The 6000-nt window shown below is 45.7% G+C and overlaps 1 protein-coding gene across 2 annotated transcripts in view; it reads left to right on the top strand.

Annotated features, from left to right (window-relative positions):
* Window positions 1-5158: 5158 nt before the first annotated feature.
* The window catches only part of FAR1 (fatty acyl-CoA reductase 1), a 68667-nt gene continuing 67825 nt past the window's right edge, over window positions 5159-6000 (top strand). For both annotated transcript variants that reach the window (XM_053561529.1, XM_053561528.1), the window contains exon 1: window positions 5159-5297. The gene's annotated coding sequence lies outside the window, so the exon portion shown is untranslated. The remainder of the gene's footprint in view (window positions 5298-6000) is intronic.

The raw sequence follows: 6000 nt of genomic DNA, 5'->3' as shown, positions 1-6000 counted from the left end.
CTGATTTCACTGGAAAAACAAACAAAAAAACCTACAGTCGGTTGTAAGAAATGCTAGAATGGTGTGATTGGTTTTGCTTATGGAAAAACTATAATCTGTGCACTGTTCTCTATTCTGGAAAACAGGAGATTAGTAAATGAGTCAAATATGTTTTATTTCCTCACAGAGTCATACCTTTGTAGACACTGACAATATTTTTACACATAGGTGTGGTTGGCTGCCTGAGGTTTTCCCAGCTATGGCCTTTGTTTGCAAGTACACCTAAGGGGAGGCCTAAGCTTGAGGGTGTACTGGAACTGACAGTAGAGACTTTAGGCACTGTTCTCAAAAAGCACCATCCAAAGAGCAAGACATAGTGAGTTAGAATCTGTGGCTTACACCCTGGACATGCTATGACATCAGAATAAAGATGACAAAGTAGTGATTTTCACCCTGGGGATCTGTAGCCGCTGTACTGACTCATGTGCAAAGGGAGTAAATCCCTAAGAAAGAAAGTAGAAAGAAAAAGAGGAGACATGAAAAAGAATTATTCTCAGAGTTCTGTTCAGTTACTACTGCCCCCAAATGAGATCCAACCTATGACAATGCCACCCACAAAATAATGTAATGACCATGTAATCAGATGTGGGAAGAAATTGGCCAGAAAAATGGTTTCTCTTTTCACAACTGTGCTTGGGAAATTGACAACAAGTGGTATCTAAAGAACTTTAATTAATACTGTGCCTCTTTTACCAATGCATGTACCTGGGAGCCAGGTAACACCAGGACATCTTTATCAATAAGCAAGGTCTAGAGGAGACAGTTAAGAACCAGAATGTCAATGGTCAGGACACAAAGAGTGCTTTAAAAGAAACAGGAACATGGGAGCTCTACTTTTGTTCCACTTAGATTAATCTGTAGAATATTTGAGGGCCAAATCATTTACCTCTAGATTAAAACCAAACTTATTTCATAGATCTGAAACACCTGCCTTTTAGAGATGAGAAAATGAAGCCACGGGAACCTGTGTTGACTTGCCCAGACTGGCATCTCCTATAAGTGTATTATAGGAGATGTTAAAACCTGGGTAAGTTTTTTTGTTTGTGTTTATCCTAATAACCTTTAATTGTTGTTAATTTGGTGATCTCTTTCAGAACAAGACAGAGATCACCAAATTAACAACAGAGAATAACTGCCCTAACTAGAATTTGGCTCACTTGAGAAAAACTGTCTGTAACTCTTTTTAAGCTATGAGAGTGAACATCTCTTTTGCATTCTAGATAGCTATGATGGGGTCTCTACCACAACTATAAAGAAAGTTGTATTCCTTCTAGTTTTATCAATACACACATTTTGAATGCTTTGAATAGGTCACATTTACAATTGTCAAATAATCTGCAATGATAAAGCATGATGAATAACAGGGTTAGCAAGCCCATCCTATCAGCGAACATAATTATTAATTTTGCAAATTCCATGAGACATAATGTAAGATTCTGTGCTACTCATTGTGAGGAATACAAACTTGTGTAAGGACAAGATCCAACAACTTGATCTTGTTTGGGAGAAGGCAATATAGCATAGTAGCACTGGGGGGCCTAACACAGCCACACATGAACCTTTTCCCCTCCTCTTCCTCCTTTCCTCCTAAGACAAGTATACAAAAGATCTGGCTAGCCCCACTCCCACTCCTCTGAGAAGTCAGCCCAAGCACCAAAAGACTCTAACTTTCCAGGCATGCTGTGGAATTTGCCCACACCTTATGGTCCCTTATAAAGGGGTCTCTAACTGCCTCTGGACACAGAAGCCACCTTTGCACTTCCATGGTGGTTCATCCTCCCCTTTCAATAAACCTGGCCTGAGTGCCATTGTTTACACCTTTCAAGTAAAAAGATAATAGGGCTTCCATTCAAAGATATGTAGATTTCAATCATACTCTGCCAACTAACAGTTGTGTGACTTTATACACATTGGCTATCTCATTGAACCTCAATTTCCTCTTGGAAATTCAGATGAACAGATGAATACTTGTATAGGGGTTGCTGTGAGAGCAGACTAAAGACCTCATCAGAATTATATTGAATAAGGCTGACAGAAGACTATATTCTGTGTTAGAATGTGATGTATGCTATAAGAAAAGTGTTTCCTGCCAGGTGTGGTGGCCCATGCTTATAATCCTAGCACCTTGGGAAGCTGAGGTGGGTAGAACTCAAGAGTTTAAGACCAGGCTGAGCAAGAGTGAGACCCCCATCTCTACTAAAAAAAAAAAAAAAAACTAGTTGGGTATAGTGAATGTTGGGCGCATGTAGTCCCAGCTACTAGGGAGGCTGAGGCAAAAGCATTGCTCAAGCTCGAGTTTGAAGTTGCTGTTAAGCTATGATGACGCCATGGCAATCTACCCAGGGTGACAGAGTGAGACTCTGTTTACACACACACACACACGAAGAGTGTTTCTTCAGAGCAGTATTTGTATTAAAAAAATAGTACTTCATCTTGTTTTCTGTTTCTAAGGAAGTTATGAAATTCTGAGAGACTCATAAATAGCTACTATTATATGTAGCATACTGATTTTGGTTTTATTTTTATATATTTTCTTAGTACCATATGGTATCTGTCTTTAGACTATAAACTATAATAGCACAATTTTTTGGCTTGGTGTAATTCACTTTCATTTACCAAACATTGTTTCCATAGCATGGATCAAAAGCACATAGAGGTATTTAATATTTGAATACAATTAACCATACAGTTGATACCAATATATGGCAGCCTAATTTCAGATTTCTTGTTGAAGAAAGATAAAAAGGCAGTTGAATGAACAATTATATTTTTTGGTGTGACTACATTTTCTATGTTAAACTCTGGAGCAAAATCTGTCATTCCCTTTGTTAAGAGTATCACTTTTTGTAGATTAGATCAAACCTTTGAATTTGTTTAAGAATGATGGCACATGATGGAGGATTCTTGGCATGCAAGATGTCCTGCCCATGAAATTGCACTCTCTTGGAGAGTAAGCCATTGTTTAAGTCTTCCTCCGGAAAGCACTCTGTCCATCTGTGCAGGTCTCTACTGGAGGAACAAATTTCATACACATGTTGAGATCAACCCTACGGCGCTTTTTGAAAATCATAACATACTTATTAAGGGATTACTTAAATAATTACATCATGTGTTTTCCTCAGAACTAAGTATTAATTTATATTTTTATACTTATATGTTTTTCTTTAAAAAAAATGAAGATATTTGCACAAATATCTGTAAAGGAAGTACAAGTATTTTCTGGAAATAGTGCCTAACTTTATGCAATATGCTGGTAAACTTAAGCCCTGGTTAATTTAGTTTCATGTCTTGTAGGAAGAGGATCCCAAATCCCCCATGTTGGGTTAGATCCTCTTTCTATGTATTCCTTCATCCTGTATTTGATTGAAGTATTTATTTCTGTCTCCTATTACATCCTAACTCTATAGAAAATATTGTGATATCTAACTTTATGTACCTAATTTAGCATAAAGCCATTTATCTGAATTAAAAAACTTAATGACTAAAATAATAAACATGACTACTGTAACTTAACTGGTGCCCTTTTACAGGCTAGATTGGCCCAAAGTTCTTGTTTGTTTTGGGAGAATATTTTTGATCCACTTCTAAGAAGTGTTTTTGGTTGTTTCAGAATTCTGCTATTGGGCTGAGTGGGTTCTAGGCACACTTTGTCTTGCCTAAACTAGTGGAATGCCACATCCCTGAGAGTAAGCAAGCGTGTTAGCTTGGTGTTCTGTGCCTTTCTCCAGAAATAACAGTACTTGGGGCGGGGGGACTGTGAGCTCCTCCCAGGCAGAAGCCACAGGCAGAAACCACGCAGTTTCCTGGGCTCAGAACTTAACAACTGCCACAAAGTAGGAAGCCAAGTAAGCTTGTGTAGTTTGTAATTGGATGCAGCGCTATGACTGCTTTTAGCTACTAACGCTGAAACAATCTACAAATCCCCAGAGAAAAATCACCCAAAGCCATCCTGGCCCATCCTTTAAGTACCAGCCCGCGTATTCTATTCATCGTGCCAAAAGCTTTCACTCATTTTTACTTCTCACGAATCCTTTTTTTCTTCCTATGATTTGCAGTTTTTGAATGATAGCTGAATCCCAGTGGGGACTGTTTAGGGGATCCCATGGAACCTAAAGGGTTATGGTAATATTATTACAGAATAATTCTCACGATCTTTTTATATACTGTTATATTAAGACACAAGGTGTGTACAGCGTAGTAATCTTAAGTGTCCGGCTTGATGGATCTTTACATATGTCGCTTTACATATGCACATACCCCTAATTTACCACCCAGATCCGGACACTGACCTCTTCCAGGTCCCATTAAGTTCCCTTTTGTCTCTTTCCACAGGACACCCACCCCCCTCATCCGCCCTAGATAAACATTATTCTAACTTCCCTCACCATCGGTAACTTTTGTACGTATTATTCTGGAGGAAGTGGAAGGTGGGATGACTTCGCCCACAGTCCCGCGGGGCTGGATGAGACTCAGGCTCGATTCCCTCCCTACTGGACACCTCCCGGAAATTCTAGAGCCCAGCCTCCACTCTCGGGACCCGAACCAGACCTGCCAAGCTGGTAGTTCTCGGAGCGCCCCCCGCCCTCAGCAATGGCCAGAGGGTCCCCGGAGCCCACTAAAATGCACGTCGGATCCCACCTAGGCAATGCTGAGCACGCCACAATGGCTGTCCCGCGGTCAACTGCGCGGGCCTCACCTCACGTACCCCCACTGTTGGAGCCGGCGCCCCTCCCACACTTTGGGCAGCCGGGCGTGGCCCTGGGCGCGTCTAGACTGGAAGAGAGAGGCCAGCGGGGGCGCTCCTGGGCCCGGGATGTGGAGCGCCCGCCCATTGGCTGAGCTTCCCCGGCGAGCGGGTGGCCGTAGCGCCCACCTCTCTGTCCTCTCTGCGCCCCCATTGGCCGTTTGCTTCCCGCTAGCGTCCGCTCCCGCCCCTCTCCCGGATGGAAACCCTGTTGAGGGGTAGGAGGCCGGAGCATGGAGGAGGCTAAGCGTCCTCCTGGTAAGGGTGCGCGAGAGAGCCAATCAGAAGCAGACGTGGAAAAGAGGCGCCGTGCCAGCCAGTCACATCCCGAGGTGCGGTCGGGGCCGTGACGCGATGCAGGGCGCAGCCAATGGGCGTGCCATTGCCCGCCCGCTCTTAAGCAGCCGGCCGGGGGCGGTGGAAAAGCGAGTGAGGAGAGCGCGGCGGCGGCAGCGGCGGCGCAGTCATCGCTGCACGGCCCGGGGGAGAGCGAGGCCTGGGCTTCTGTGTCTAGGTGAGAGGCGGGAGCACCAGCAAGTGATGCCAGGCTGCAGGCTCTTCCTCGCCTGTACGGGTAGCGGCAGCGGGAGCCGGGGCGGCGGGCTGGGCCGAGGCGGGGGCGACGACTCGCCACTCGCCCCGCCCTCGCCCCCGCCCTGGTCTGCCCTGAGGTGGGGTCTCCAGCTTCAGCCGGGGTGGTCTCTGCGCGCCTTGGCCCAGCCGCCGCCCTTCGGGGGACCGAGACCGCTAAGGAGACGGAGGAAGGGGCCTGGTTTGCAGCCGCGGAGCCCGGGGGCTCCGCCAGGGGTGGGAGGCCGCGTAGAGGTGGCGAAGGTGCGGCGCGGTGGTTAACGGAGGAGCCGGCTCGCGTGCTGGAGGGAGGGTGGCAGCAAAAGGAGGCTTGTGATGGAAGGATTCCGATTCTGGGAGGGAAGAAAGTGATGGGAAATGGGTGATGCTCAGGAAACGGTTCCCGGGGAGAAGGCGCAGGGCCGGGGGAAAGTGGTTGGCCTCTGGAAGTAGGCATTGATAGGGGTTGGGGTCAAACCAGCGGGGGGTGAAGGGAGGACAGGCTTGAGTTCTGAAGGTTAAGGTCTCTGGACAAACGGGGACATGTGAATCTGTAAGGGGCACCTACTGAAACTGGAAGGTGACTGAGAGGAAAAGGTTTTAGGTGAGGTGTGAGTGGAGACTGTTTGACTGAAGGAGTTATCTGG

The sequence above is a fragment of the Nycticebus coucang genome, chromosome 14 (genome assembly GCF_027406575.1).
Source record: "Nycticebus coucang isolate mNycCou1 chromosome 14, mNycCou1.pri, whole genome shotgun sequence".
In the NCBI taxonomy this organism is placed as follows: Eukaryota; Metazoa; Chordata; class Mammalia; order Primates; family Lorisidae; genus Nycticebus; species Nycticebus coucang.
Note: the sequence above shows the minus strand (reverse complement) of the source record. Positions and strands in the feature narration are given on the sequence as shown.